Below are 16,020 nucleotides of genomic sequence, written 5' to 3'. Positions count from 1 at the left end.
TTGCAACAGCCTGAGGCACAACGTGTGTTCTCCCAGGGAACTTGTCCCTGGATCACAGGACCCTGGCAGTGGCATGCTACACAGGCTCCTGGGGTGTGTGTGGATAGTGACCTGTGCTTGCACATAGGGTTCTTGGGGGCTGCTGCAGCAGTGTTAGCGGTTCATGCCCGTCTCTGGGGTCCGAGCTGATACCCGCAGCTCATGCCCATCTCAGGAGCTTGTTTAGGCAGTGCTCTGCCTTCTGTGGGCACGTTGGGAAGGAATCCCCTTTCCTTGTGTACCCCCCAAAAAAGGTCTCTTGCCTCTCTGGCAGGTCCAGACTTTTTCCCGGACTCCCTCCTGGCTAGCTGTGGTGCACTAGCCCCCTTCAGGCTGTGTTCACACAGCCAACCCCAGTCCTCTCCCTGGAATCTGAACTCCGAAGCCCGAGCCTAAGCTCTCAGCCCCCGGCCGCCCCGGCGGGTGAGCAGACAAGCCTCTTGGGCTGGTGAGTGCTGGTCAGCACCGATCCTCTGTGCGGGAATCTCTCCGCTTTGCCCTCCGCACCCCTGTTGCTGTGCTCTCCTTCATGGCTCCACAGCTACCCCCCAGCCCATGCCCCATCCCTGCCATTGAAGGGGCTCCCTAGCATGTGGAAACGTTTTCTCCTTCACAGCTCCCTCCCAGAGGTTCGGGTCCTGTCCCTATTCTTTTGTCTCTGTTTTTTCTTTATACTTTTGCCCTACCCAGGTACGTGGGGATTTTCTTGTGTTTTGGGAAGTCTGAGGTCTTCTGCCAGCATTCAGTAGGTGTTCTGTAGGAGCTGTTCCAGATATAGGTGTATTTTTGATGTATTTATGGGGAGGAAAGTGATCTCTGTGTCTTATTCCTCTGCCATCTTGAAGGTTTGTCCACTTATCTTTCATTACTGAAACAATGTATACTTTGACCAATCCATTGGCATTAATGCTGCTTGATAAAAAATGCCTAAATTTCTATCAGATCAAGAATCTATATCAAATAGATGTTACTATTGATAAAAGGTCTTTACTAGATGGAATCATTCCAGAACCTGTGATTGTTTCTTCCAGATTATTAAGTATACATTTTTTAATGTAAATAAATATATTGAACAGTAAAAATCAATTTGAATTTCAAAGGAATGACAAAATGCAAGCCATATACTGGCATAAGAGCCTTGCAAAATTTCCAAGAAGAAAAAAATTAGGAGCACTCACAATAAGCAATTGCAAGCAGTGAAATGGTAAATTAAACAGAGGATTAAGTTGTTTTTAAGTTCATTTTTGAGGAGAAAAATCTCTGGTTTTGCAGAAATGGCTAAGTAGTTGCATTTGATATGGAAGATATTTTTGATCAAATTTATCTTAATAAATCTCTGAGTTCTTCACATTCACTGAAATGAAGCAAGAATCTGTGGTATATTTTATTTAGAGAAAGTTTTGATACTGATTTTTAAATAGCTATAAGATTGCATCCATTTATGTATATGTCTGTGCACATATAACCCTACATGTGTGTATGATGTTATGTAGGGATAAATATATACATTTTTAAGTAATTAATGCCTAAACTTGTGCTGCCCGATTCAGTAGCCACAAGGCACATATGGCAATTTAAATTTAAATTTATATTAGTGAAAATAAAATAGGTGTTTCCTCCATTGCACTGGGCACACTTCAAGTGTGCAACAGCCATGTGTTTCTAGTGGCAAGTCTTATTGGATGATGCAAGTGTAGAACATTTTCATCATCACAGAAATTTCCAATAGACATTGCTGGTTTAGCTCTTTTTAATGTTGCCAACTTTAGTTATTAAAAGTTATTTGTAATTATTTAGCATATAGTGATTATCTTCTAAAATATCTGCTTTCACCTCAACATGTAGGGAAAATTAGCCCACTTTTTAATTTAATGGAGATCTTTGCTTTTTTTCTAAGGAAAAACATGAAATCTAAACTGAAATATTTACAATTTGCAAAGAAAAACAAATTTTGGATAAGATACAATAATTATTAAATGAGAAAAATGAGAAGAGAGGTACTATTTTTGTACACGTTCACATTTTTATAGTTATGATTATAATTAGATGCAAAATGAATTTTAACAAATTAAGGATAATATCGCTGTGGTGCACAGTCTCCAAAATGGTCTCAAATTATGGTTGCCAGACATAGTACAGGATGCCATGTTCTAACCTCTTCTAGGATGAAACTTGGCTTACAGGATCAAGATGTATATTCTTGTTATCCTTCTATTACCATTACCATTGTGGGTGTCAGGAACAGGGATATAATGTTTTTCTTTGTTAGATACAAACCTTTTATGAACACTTTTTAGACACTGTTTTAAACTGGAGCTGCACTGACTGAGTACCTTTTCCCTACGTATATGTAGCACTAAACTCTCTAGGTGATAGGCATATATATACTGATCCACTGAACATGGATCCAAGTGATATGATTTGATCACAGTTCATGTGGTTGTAATTGTGAATCATCTCATGTGAAATGACTGTTTTGGAGGGTTTACCTTCTAAGAGTAACGATGTTTGTAATGATGGCATATTATAGTATCTGGAAATTTTAAAACAAACCATTTAATAACTTTTCCTAAATTACTCTCATTATTTTGGATTGACACTTGTGGGTGACAGCTAACTCCTCTCCTCTTTAGAGGGGAAAGGGATTTGGGGGAAACAGTGGATTCATTTCCGGATGTTGTCAATGACTGATGAATTTCATTGTACTCTGGTGGTAAGGGTGTATCTCAGAATTTTTTAGCCTTTTTTTTCTTCTATCATTATTTCAGTAGAAAAAGTGCTAATTGTTTTTTCAGAGGTGGTACACTATAACTAGGCTCTGTGAGCATGGTCTATAGGAAGATAATTTATAATCCCCTAAAAGTTTGATTGAAAGGAAAACTACCTTGAAATCTCTTAAGTCTGTCCTATAGGCAAAGAAGAAATCCCCAAACAATTTAAACAACACTTGGAAATAAGCTATATGATTATTGCTTTTTATTTGGCATTTTGATGTTTCCATGTGTGGCAATATGGTCATCAATCAAGGAGTTAGATAACTGTGTGTAGTAACATTGCAGTTACCCAGTTAATATAAAAACAAATATGTATTAATCAGTGACAGCTTTTCTTATTTTCATACAGAGCTGTGAAACCTCTAGGCTATGAAATAGAATAGCTAAAAATTAGACAGCTATTAATAATAGGATTATTTAGATTCTGGCCCTACAGCTAGGAAAATGGAGTGGGAATTAGAATAGCACCGAAGTTATGCAAGTTGTCCAAGTGGCAAAATATAACTAATTAATACTAATAAACTAAAGTCTAATCCAACACTATTTACATAAAATACTTTTCATCAACAGGCAAAAATCTAAGTAGAAAAATATGACCTCCCGGAATGAATATCAACAATTCCATGATAATAAAAATAACGTATTCCTTTAAAATATAATTACAGCCTTTGAAAGCATTGAGCTCTCATTGTAAAGACACGCCATTTTCTCTAAAATTTTTGTGAAAGAAAATGGCTTGTCTTCATTGTTTCTGTGTGAAGGTCGAACAGATTAGTATTTGGCTGCAGGAATTATGTTTCTCTTCTTAGTTTTGCAACAGTTAGGACATTTTCTGAAATACATATAGTTAGCACCATTGTGATTAAAGAAATTAATTTTTCCACATTTACTTTGATGTTAATCATAGTGGTCCTTCAAGTTGCTCCATGATTTTGAGATAGAAATTCCAAGACGAAAGCGGCTGCTGAATCCCAGACCAAAACAGAATAGTCGTGTCAGATGAGAGGTGTTTTGCAGTGTTTTGTCACATTTCATTTTGATTTTTACTTTTTTCTCTGTTTGGCGTATGTTCTGAACTGGGGTGCTGTAAAGTTTTTATTGCCATAAGTTTGAAATGACCACATTACTCATGAGCTGGAGAGTCACAAGTGAGTTTTCAGCTTCTTTCAAAGCTGTAGAAATAAAACTTTATAGCACCCTACCCTGGTGTATGTTGCTTTATGTGATGACACATTTGGTTTCACTTTACTCTTTTCTTTATTCCTCTTCATTATTTTCTTCTTGAATTATAGCAGAATTGACATTAAAGATTTTCTAATATATAACAATTTGATTTAAACTACATTTTATGGTACCCTCATGGATTTTTTCATGCAGACTGTCTTTGACCTTCAATGACCATCCTTTTTTTAAATTTTATTTTAGATGATCAGTTTAAACATTGTTCATTGTGAGATTTATTGCTGTTGGAACACTGGTTTATTGCAAAAGGTAGTTTTTGGTTTCCAAGCAAATCAAAACTATTGGTCAAGATGAAATATGAAACATGAATATTTGCTTCTCCTTATAGAAGTAATTAAAATTCTTAACACATGCACAGTCACACTACACAATTTGTTTAGCACATGTACTTCAGTAAAACATGAGCTCTCTTTTTATATGTTATGTAATCTAGCCTCTACAACAATATCAATATCTCATGCTGAAAGAATCCAAACTATAAAGTGATTCCAGAATTAGCTTATTCCCAAGGGAACCTATGAGCACTGTGGCTGACCTGACAGCCTGGAGTGATGTGCTCAGAATGGATCCAGTAGAGAGCTATTTGTTTTAAGTTCAGGAAGCAAGCTTACTATTTTTGTCAAATATACTAAGTTTTTTTTCTTTTTCTTTTTTTCCAATTTAAGATATCAATATGGTAAGGAAATTCCCAAGAAATTCCTCAGACTTCTTTGAACAGGTCTCCAAACTTCCATCAGATCTTCAGATCTTGAATTGGTGCTTTTGAAGGTTCTGTTTTAGTGTTTTCTAGAAGGCTGCTCATCTTAGTGAATAAAGTCAGAAACACATGTGCACAGCTGACTCAGATTCAAGAAAGAATTTCAGTAGCTGTCATATTCTTTTAACTCATAAATAATTAATACTGAGAAGTACTGATTTTCTTATTTGTGGGTTCAGTTTTTTCTTACCACAGCAGTTCCAATGGAAATCTCCATTCATTGTGCTTACACACACACACACACACACACACACACACACACACACAAAAGCATATGCATGCATGGTGTTTTACATGTGTGAGAAGAGAAGACCAATATTAACTGACTTTAACTTTTTATTATGAGGAATAATATAGGTGATTTTGCGTTGTTTTGTTAATGTATCATTTTCTTGTGTGGCTGATACATGTAGGAACTATTCATGCAGATTTGGGAAGGTGTGCCTTCTTCTGGACACTCATTTCAAAAGTTAGGGCTTTAAAGACGCAGACCTACGAGAGAATGGACTTGAGGATGTGGGGAGGGGGAAGGGTAAGCTGTGACAAAGTGAGAGAGTGGCATGGACATATATACACTACCAAACGTAAAATAGATAGCTAGTGGGAAGCAGCCGCATAGCACAGGGAGATGAGCTCAGTGCTTTGTGACCAGCTGGAAGGGTGGGATAGGGAGGGTGGGAGGGAGGGAGACACAAGAGGGAAGAGATATGGGGACATATGTATATGTATAACCGATTCACTTTGTTATAAAGCAGAAACTAACACACCATTGTAAAGCAATTATACTCCAATAAAGATGTTAAGAAAAAAAAGTTAGGGCTTATGTTTTAAAGAATCCATTTAAGTGAGGTGAAAGAAATAAATGACTGCTTTATCCTGTAGAAGCAGTGAAGAGATTTTGTTCATCTGTGATTTGAGAGAGCACATGACAGCCTCCAAAAATAGCAGGGTAGAATCAGGTTGATCGTAAAGGTCTTCGTTTCATGTTAAATGGAAGGAAAAAATAATTTGCTCCTTTAATTAGAATGTGGCACTGAAACAACAGAGGGAGACATCACTGTGGGTTAATATGGAATGAAATCAAGTAAATAAGAATATGTATACTTTAGTGTGGCGAGGATTCACCAAAAATGAAACTCTCCAACAGTGTGCTGAATCTGCCTGTGTGTTGTCTGGCTGCTGTGCTTGGTGTGTGGGCCATCTGGCTTCTGAATGCTGGTAATGTTTGCACACTCACACATCAGTCAGAACTGGTGCAGGGCCTGTTAGGAAGCACCAGCCAGTTAGGTGACATGCCAGGACTGCAGAGCACTCAAGTGGGAATGCCAAGTGGGGAGCTTCTACTCAATCTGATGTTGACATGGGCATTGCAGGAACCTTTTGCTTCATCTGACTGTATCATTGATGTCAAGGTTCTGCTAGATTAGGCGTGCGGATGTCAAGTCATATAAGGCCTCGTTTGTATCCTTGGTTTTGCCTGTGTAATTCAAATGGAGCAAAACATAAAAAATCATCCTGAGCCTTTGGTCCTGTGTTTTTTGGACGTAGGGGATGGCTGACCTAAAATTGTCATGCATTCCTGACATCAGAAGCAGCTTTGAGTATCCTGCTACCAGATCTATATTATGCTGCTAGTTTTTCACAGAAATGTTAGACATTTCAGAAACATCTACCTCATAATCTTTACAGAAGAAAGGCGGAGTTGCTATAGAATGCATTCCTGTTTCCTGTGGGTTTTCAGCTAGTTCACTGAAACTGAAGGGTCAAATGTACTTTATAAGAAATGTAGACAAACTCTGAGTTCATGGAAATAAGATATTAATAGAAGACTTTTTTTTAAACTGGAATCCCTATCATTCAGCCATTTGAAGTAATGGCTGCTATTCTTTTCTTTTTGAAATGTGATTCACTGATATTGATCACAGGTTTTCATTTGTTGGTCTCAATTCTGATGACAGAAATTAACTGAAAACTGAGAAAAGCACCTGGAGGATTGGTTATTTTATTTCTTTTTTTAAAAAAAAACCTGTATATTTTGATACCATAAGGACTAAAATGAAATTCCCCTATGTTTGAGTTGTTTTAAAATTTGAATTGGGTGTAATGTGTAGTGTGTACACAACTTGATCTGGCCATTAACACAGTTAATCCTCACCTAGAGAGCTCTAGAAAATGATGCTGTGATTTTTTTTTTCTTTGAAAATTATTTCTTAACCTTTAAATTTCTAAGGTCACTGAAAAAATAAATTAAAAGGTAATAGTATTTTATTTATGACATATTTACATAAAATAAATTTCCGAATAACTGATTCATGTTAAACAAAAATGATACAGTTACTTGTAGACAAGCTTTAAAAAATAGTTTTGATTTGTCTAACTTGGTGTAATAATACAAATATTAAGAGTATAATAATATAAGTTTAACCAACTGGGCATGATTATAGAAATGATCATAGGAATAACAATCGTTATTCCTGTGGTTGATGAGTGCTAAGTGTTTGGCATTATGCTCAGTATATCACATCTGTTATTTCACTTTTTCCCTTATAATAACACTGGGATGCTACATTATCTCCATTTTACAGATAGAGAAAGTGAGTCATGGAGAAGGAAAGTTACAATTTATAAAAGCTATAATACTTCAGAGTTTCTTTTTTATTGTTTGCTAAAGGAAAGCTAGATGTTCCTTGGACATTTTTTTAAAAAAAAAATATTTATTTATTTACTTTGGCTGTGCTGGGTCTTAGTTGTGTCACGCGGAATCTTCGTTGCAGCATGTGGGATCTTTTAGTTGCGGTACTCAAGCTCTTAGTTGCAGTATGCATGTGGGATTTGGTTCCCTGACCAGGGATTGAACCTGGGCCCTCTGCATTGGGAGCATGGAGTCTTACCCACTGGACCACCAGGGAAGTCCCCCTTGCGCATATTTTTATACTTATATATAACAATATTACTTTTACATCTCCAGCACCTTCAACAATGTAAAGCAAATAAGTGATGCCTTTTGGGGAGAAGACAGTTCTGTAGTCAGGTCCACACATGAAGTGTTTGACCTTTGTAGGTTTCAACAATCAATCAGAAAGAGCTATTTTTCTTGCTTTGGCATCTGCCTTCCTTGGCAAGTCCACCAGCTGTGGTGTTGGCAACTTCATGACTATGACTCCTCTGGTTTTTCCACAGTGACTGGCTGGAGCTCATCTCCCTGGACTGTCCTATTATCTTTAAAATTATTTCCTCAACTTAAATCAGAAGAGTATAATAGAAATGGTGAATTTTCCTGACATTTGCCAAAGATGTTAGAAATTTGTTAAGATTCTTCAGGAGTAAACTTTGGATTCTAATATATTTTCCTATTATAAATAGATTCATGTGTTATGGTAGGCATGCAGGAATGAATGCCATCATTTATGGCAATAAAATAAAACTATACCAAACTATTAATTGTAGCAAGTAATACTTTTAATCATTTTCCCTTTTAATCAAAATTTGGTTGAGTTATAGAGTATATTGTAAACAATAAAACACATCTAATGTCAAAAAAATTAGGAAATGCTGTCTTGTTCTCGGGGAGGGGGGGAACACCATAATTATGTATATGTGAGTCACATTATGTAACGCCCTAAAATTATCCAAATTATCTATATTTTTTATAGCTGACCATGTGTGCATACACACGAAAGCATATACACATAAGCATTTTGTATAGCCACATGTACAGTGTAAGAATATCTTCTTATGCAGATGTGGAGCTTAGGATCTCTTTATCAATGTAAGACAGAAACTGTTAAAGCATGAAAATGAAATTAAGCATACTTCCTTCATTCACTTATCACTAGTTTTCAGAATTAGTTGCCCTATGGGTACCTTTTTAATTATATTGCACATCTTGCAATTAAATATTGGGAGGTTGAAAATTAAGTGACAGTTCTAATGTTTTCGGTGGAAGACCTGAAGCTATGCTATTAAAAAGCTAGTAAAGGAAAGGGGAAGGATGTTTCTTTATCCAGAAGTTAATAATTCAAGCCGTACACTGCATAACTGCTAACAAGGGTGATACAAGCAGTACTTAAAAGGTTTCCAGTGAGAAGCAGCCCCTTATGTTAAAGTAGATTTAAAGTGCTACCTCCTTTAGTCATACAAATTCTAGTGAAGAATGATTTATGTTTTATGAGTAGAAATAATAGTTAATATTTACTGAAGTGCTTCCCATATGCCTGGCACTGACCTAAGGGTTTCACATATTTTAGCACATAACCACCCTAGGAAGTAGGGTCTACTGTTAGTTCAGTTCTTATACACAGGGAAACTAAAGCACAGAGGTTAAATAAGTTGCCCACAGTCACACTGCCTATGGGCCTCTAGTGATCAATTATGACTCAGAACCATCCTATTTAATAGTTTGACATTTTCTTGAGCTGGCAGGGAAGGAATACTTCCAGTTTAAAATTGAAAAAAAAAAAAAAAAAAGAGCTTCAGGCAGAAAAGATGCCTCAAAGATCAGCTCATGTACGTAATGTCTATTCAGATAGATTAGTAAGTGGCTGATAAGGTCATATCATGCAGCGTTCTTCTAAAATAATATTGCTCTGAGTTTAACTAGCTTTGAGTAAACACGAAGTGGGCTGATTCTCAATTATTTCGTGAATAAAATAAATATAACATCCAGTGAAATTCAAATATAGAGGGGAAAATCAAAATTGACTTTTTAAAAAATTGACATTTTTACTAAGATAATTATAGATACACATGAGTTATAAGAAATAACCCAGGGAGACCCTGTGTACACTTTACTCAGTTCCCCCCAATGGTAACATCTTGCGAAACAGTCATACAATGTCACAACCAGAATATTGACATTGATACAATCCACCAATTCTATTCAGATTTTCTGAGTGCTCACATATGTGTTTATGTGTGTGCTTGTGTGTATGTGTGCATATATTTAATTCTGTGCAGCTTTATCACATGTGTCAGTATCTGTAGATGTGAGGAAGTGCAAGCCCAACAGGGATGGAGAGCACTTCCCCTGGTCACTATTATTGGCGGGTATCGGGATTGTATCTGCCCACTGTGTCCAAGATGGAGTCAAGCTTGCCTGATGTCTCAGGGACTCCTGTTGCATCTGAGGGAAGAATGAGCCTGTCTGGGCTGCCTTCTAATGCTAGTTGGGGGTTGTTAAATGCCGAGTTTGGGCCACCTTACTCTATTGGGTAAGGCGATGCAGGTCACTCAGCTGCTTCTCTAGTCCCAGCATCCCGAACCTCCCTCATCTTCTTACCACCTTGGTTGCTTCTTGCATTATTACCAGCGCTGATTGTAATGTTAGTGGGAAGTAGCAGGGAGAAATGGATCTAAGCCATTTAATCTTGACAGAAGTACCCAAATTAACTTTTTCATGAGTAGAGTGTTTAACTGTGTACCTTGTGAATAATCTCAGTAATCTTTCTACTGCTATATAATTTAAAATTTTAATGTGCAGATGTAATAAAAATTATTTAATTTAATAAATACTGGATTCCAACGAATGCTTTTCCTGGAATGAATGAGAAAGGACCTATTCTAATTTCCACTAGATATTTTAATAGGGTGGGGAGAACCCAGTTTCATTTTCAAATATCTGTAAAAAGTCACTATTTCTTATCAGTTAGCTACTTTAATTATAAAATCAATCGTTATTAATGGTAGTTGATGTTTAGTGCCTTGGTGCCAGGGTGATACATGTTATAGAGACATAATGACAATTTATCTTTCCTATGAGAGGGAATAAAATTTCTGCCTTACCATGAATATTTTTAATTGAAGAGTGATCTACAGAAGAGTCCGCTTTCTCTTCATGACATTTAAAAAATATTTTCCCCTTTAACTGCTTTTAATCAACTCTGGGTTCACTAATGGTAGGCTGAATTCACTAAGATTTGTCATATCGGTATCTGAGAACATCTCAGAAATTGTTAAATGATTCCTTTTCTACATTTTTGGGGGGGTTTTGGTTTGCTTTGGGGGACATGTATTGAGAAGATTATCCCTCTCTCTCTACACACACACACACACACACACACACACACACACACATTCACACTAATATATACATATATAACTATATATACATATATGTGCATTATTTTCCAATGATGTTTTAGAAATCATTGAAACATTAATTTTATAGGTTACTGCAACATTTTATAGTTCTTAGGAATAGTATGGTATTTTGAAACATTTAACTATAATAATAAAAGTAATCCATTGTAATTGATTTACTTATAAAATGTTTCTAAAAATGTCATGTGTTGATACCTGAGATTTTGTATTACCTTTGCTGTAAATGTTTGGAGAATTAATATTAGTAAGGTTGTTATCAGTATAGCTTTCTAGTACAGTGCTCATTATCTAGAAATTCAGTATCAGAGATAGGATATTTCATAATACCTAAACCTCATTTAGAGATAAATAAACATACCAGTGAACGTGGCTATGATTATGAGCCACGTAAAATTAAAATTTCTGCAAACACATTCAGATAATAATGCTTACCTTAACCTTGGCTTGAGAAAAGACTGATTGGATAATCATCAGTCAATTTTAATATCAGAGTTAAAGGACAGGAAGCAAATAATATGGACAGTACAAGAAAAATGACAGAAACAGGGGGCTTATGCTGAGAAATAGAAATTATAATTAGCAAACTACTCGGAATATCAAAAATCAGACAGAATAGTTTAATGTATATGCAGTTACATACATTATAATGTATATAATATATGGGCCCTCTTTTCGTCTTGCTTCAGCTATCCAATTGTGGAGGGAACTATACTGGTGGAATATTACTGCCCTTTTGCCCTATCTCTTCATGCACTCCACTTCTTAGCAGGAGTGGGGAATTCCCTGGCGGTCAAGTGATTAGGACTCCGTGCTTACACTGCAGGGGGCACGGGTTCAATCACTGGTCGGGGAGCTAAGATTCCACATGCTACGTGGTGTGGCCAAAAAGAAAAAAAAACAACAACGCAGGAGTGAACTGTCTGGCTGGAATTTTTGGAGGAGGAATTGAGTATGTGTGGCTCAGCACCTTTTACTTTGGGGCTCTGTCTCTCCATCGTGTAAATTGTATAGCGGTATCTGACATGGGAAAAGGTCAGCTGTTATTTAATGGATGTCACTAGGTAAATTATCACCAAGCATACATAGCAAGAAGGCTTAGGCCATGCTCACTGATACCAGCTTTCTCATTGATAAAGGAGATATTTTCATCTGTATCTGTCTGACTCCCTGTGTCTCTGACTTATTTAATTATGAACTTGAGTGAGGAAAATAAATTTGTTTTTAATCCTCTTATACCCCATCTATAAGTAATATGAAGACACGGTCAATTTTTAAGCAGAGAAATGAGGTGGAAAAAGTGATGATTAGGAAAAATTGTTTGCTTGTACCATGATGGATGATGTTGGAGTGGGCTGGAGATGAGGATTAAGGAAATCAGTTTGGAGGCCACTTCAGTAATCCTGGTGGTGGAGACTAGGCTAGTTGATTGGGAGTAGAAAAGTAAAGACATTTGAAGGGAATAAACCTTTTTATGTGAAGTCCAGTGATGTTCATTTGTGCGCAAAGTCTCCCTTTGTCTATCCTACTGTACTTTATACATCCACCCTTAACTCCCTGCACTCCATTTTCAATATGGCAAATAGAATAAATGTTTTTTACAAGATTTATTCGACTGTTGCTTACAACTCTTTAATAGCTGTCTATTACTATAAAGTGAATGTTTCAATACTTAACATGCGCAACGGAGCCCTACCTTTTGCTAGCCTTCCCTCTGATTTTCTACCCATCTCCACCTCCCTCTCTAAATTCCAGTGATACCAATCTTCTTTAAAGACACTGGAGTATTCTTAGACTCCTTTTCATCCTTCAGGTCAGAGTTTAATGTTTCTTCCTTGGGGAACTTTCTAAAGGACCCCAACCAATCCTCAGGTCCTGTATGAGCTCACTTCTCCCATTATACATCCTCTGAGTATCCCAACACCCAGCACAACTGCAGTATACTATTTGTCAGCTAAAGGCATGAGACTTCTGTGAAGTTTCCGATTACTCCTTGTGTTTGTAGTTGTGTTTCATCTCCCCTCTGTGTTTGTTTGTTTGTTTGCTTTTGGCCACACCGCATGGGTTGTGGGATCTTAGTTCCCCGACCAGGCACTGAACTCAGGCCCTTGGCAGGGAGAGCATGGGGTCCTAACCACTGGACCATCAGGGAATTCCCTCCTCTGTGTTCTTTTTCAACCAGATCCCATCTCTATCTTTCAGCATTTCCACAAATATCCTGGTCCTTCTGCTTGTTCTCATTCTTGTTTTCCATGCTGATTATAATTTTATTCTTTTAGCACCTGAATACCTTCTGTCATTTCAATGGAATTTTAGATAAAGTGGGAAAACGTGTAAGGGCCAAATTGGTTGCCATGAACCAAAAAAAAAAAAAAAAAAAAAAAAAAAAATTAAATACAACTGACTAGGTCATCAGACTGAATTCTTATTAGTATGGAAAATGCTTTGGTAATACCACTGGGTCATGTTAAACAAATTAGGCTTCAGGAACATGGATAAATTAAGCTTTAGCCACTCTCCAGGGTAACTCGAAGCCTAGAAAATAAGTGGTTGGTACATTTGTTCTCTTATTGGAGTTCACAGATAATTTACTTATTTTGGTAAAGCCAACTCCGCCAAGGGAAAGCAGAACATTTCTATCACAAACTTATAATGGCGATGAAAAATAAGCCTACAATAATATGTAGGAGTTGGAACTCACATACTGGTAATTGTGGTTTTGTACAAAATTAAGAATAATCCCTGAGAATATATAAATTATAATGGCTTTGTTTTGGCTTTGTTTTAGAGTTTTGTCCACTCTAAAATATCTGTCTGGGAGAAATAATTTTCTAAATGTAGTCTACCAGTACTTCTAGTAAGACTTTCTCCATGAGGCTGTCCAAAACATTGACTCTCTTGGCCATAGTGATAAGTTCTTCATGTGTTGGCATATTTGCAGACCATCAGTGGAAAGAACTTGAGTGGCAGCAGTTGGAAATTTTCCAACAAAGAAAATAGAATAGTCTCTATCACCGTATTAAAAAATTGTACAGAGAGTTTGCTATTTTAGGGCGAAAACATGAGTTTCTTATTCACTTGGTATTTCCTGAGATAAAGGTAGAAATAGAATTGGAAAATATTTTATAAAAATCTTAAAAGATAGGGACTTCCCTGGCAGTCCAGTGATTAAGACTCGGCGCTTCCACTGCAGGGAACATGGGTTCGATCCCTGGTCAGGGAACTAAGTTCCTGCATGCTGCATGGAGTGGCCACAAAAAAAAAAAAAAAAGTCTGAAAAGATAAGGCATTTCTCTTAAAGGAAGTTACTAAACAAGGCAACTATCGAGCAAAAGTGGGGTTGTATCCCTTCCTGCCTTAGCACAGAAAACTGGCACTGCAGGGCTTACAATTGCCCCAAAGCTCTTCAAAGATAATTGTGCTCCTACTGCTTTTCTCTGTATAATAGACTCTTCCTGCCCTGTAGCAGCCTTCCCGGTCTGTGAACACCATGGGATTTGACCCTTTGAAGACTTTTCTTTTGAAGGAGTTTGTCCTGTTTGTCCAGGTTTTACCCGGTAAAGGTCAACTATAACTGGTAATAGTTTTGTCGATGTTTCCATACCTTGGGACAAAGTTCCTTATTTGCTCCGTATTTTCTCTCTAGTTTTACTTCACATTTTAAGGATTAAAAAAAAAAAAAATCTTTCTATATTTTTGCCAGGTGTGATAATTCATTTTTCCTTTGGTTTTGATACTTGCAAAATACAAGTGGATAGACCAGCTAAATATTTGGCCATTATTACGCTGAGTGGAATAGGAACTAATCAGCTAATCATATCTTGTCCTAGTTGGTACTCTCTTCCCTCATTCCCTCCCCACACTGGTATGCACATGCCTTTATACTGATTTCTTTTTTTTTTTTTTCTCTTTCTTCAAATTATCCTGGATTGGAGTCAGTCTTGTATTTGGTTTCCAATTGTGAAGGAAAACCCTTCAGTGGTTTGGTCGTACAATTATAGCTGATCCATTTCTTTGGACCCAAGTTGGCCAAAGTCTCAGAATAGAAACATGAAAGAATAGGAACATTTACATGTAAAAACCATCTTTCCATCACTTGTACATACCACCTTACTCTCTCAATAAGTATACATCATCCAATATTCCCATTACCATCCTCAAAGGAAATTTACCAATAATGTAACTTATCTATATATAACTTCAAAAAAATTGCTGAATAAAGAATGGATTGAAAGGAAAATTTATTGTAAAATAATTTCTATATTGATCACCAGTAATTCATTATCCAATATATAAATAAGCAGGCTATATAATGCTCGTGTTAAATGTAGTACCTGTGCCTGGAATCACCAGGAATAGACTGCTATAAATGCTGACTAATGCAGGAATGTGGTATTAATGATTAAAGTGTCATGAGCTGTATTGCGTACAGTAATGGTGTTTTCCTTTGTGCTTAACAACTTTTGGTAAAGTTCTGAATAAAAAAGTACAAATTTTCCCTTTATTTGCACGCTAGTTGCTTTCTTGGAAAATTCTTGTATATTTAAAATGTGAAAAAAAATATTCATACTTTGCATTTATATGTAAAATGGAGCTAAGGTCCTAAGTTCACATAATTATAAACAGGTTGTCACCTACTTTTCAAAAGCTATGCAAGCATGAAGCAATTATTTGTTTTGTTTGACTGTTCTGCATGGTACCAGTTGTCTAGTGCCCTTGGCACATCTCTCCCTTCCATACGAAGATTAAAAATGTTTTCATATATTTCCTACATGTACTCTAGAGCAGGGGGCTCCAACCCCTAGACTGCGGACCAGTAGCAGTCTGCAGCCTGTTAGGAACCGGGCCGCACAGCAGGAGGTGAGCGGTGGGTGAGTGAGCAAAGCTTCATTCTGCCGCTCCCCATTGCTCACATAACTGCCTGAACCACCCCCCCATCCCCCCCATCTGTGGAAAAATTGTCTTCCATGAAACCAGTCCCTGGTGCCAAAAAGGTTGGGGACCGCTGCTCTAGAGGGTGGTAGTTCACCAGTTGAGAAGAACTGCAGATGGGGATTGTATTTTTAGATGCAAGTGACAGAAGCTAGGACAAGACAAACTATTTAACCAAAA

The 16,020-nt window shown here is 36.9% G+C and overlaps 1 protein-coding gene and 1 non-coding gene across 2 annotated transcripts in view; one reads left to right on the top strand and one right to left on the bottom strand.

Moving 5' to 3' along the window:
* DMD (dystrophin) overlaps window positions 1-16,020 on the top strand; it is a 2,124,682-nt gene that overhangs the window by 203,511 nt on the left and 1,905,151 nt on the right. The window lies entirely within an intron of this gene.
* On the bottom strand, window positions 7,649-7,721 carry TRNAW-CCA (transfer RNA tryptophan (anticodon CCA)). The gene has a single exon. It is a non-coding gene; the product is annotated as a tRNA-Trp (tRNA).

This window comes from Delphinus delphis, chromosome X (assembly GCF_949987515.2).
Source record: "Delphinus delphis chromosome X, mDelDel1.2, whole genome shotgun sequence".
NCBI classification, from domain to species: domain Eukaryota; kingdom Metazoa; phylum Chordata; class Mammalia; order Artiodactyla; family Delphinidae; genus Delphinus; species Delphinus delphis.
The sequence above is the reverse complement of the archived record's forward strand: the minus strand, read 5'-3'. Positions and strand labels throughout refer to the sequence as shown.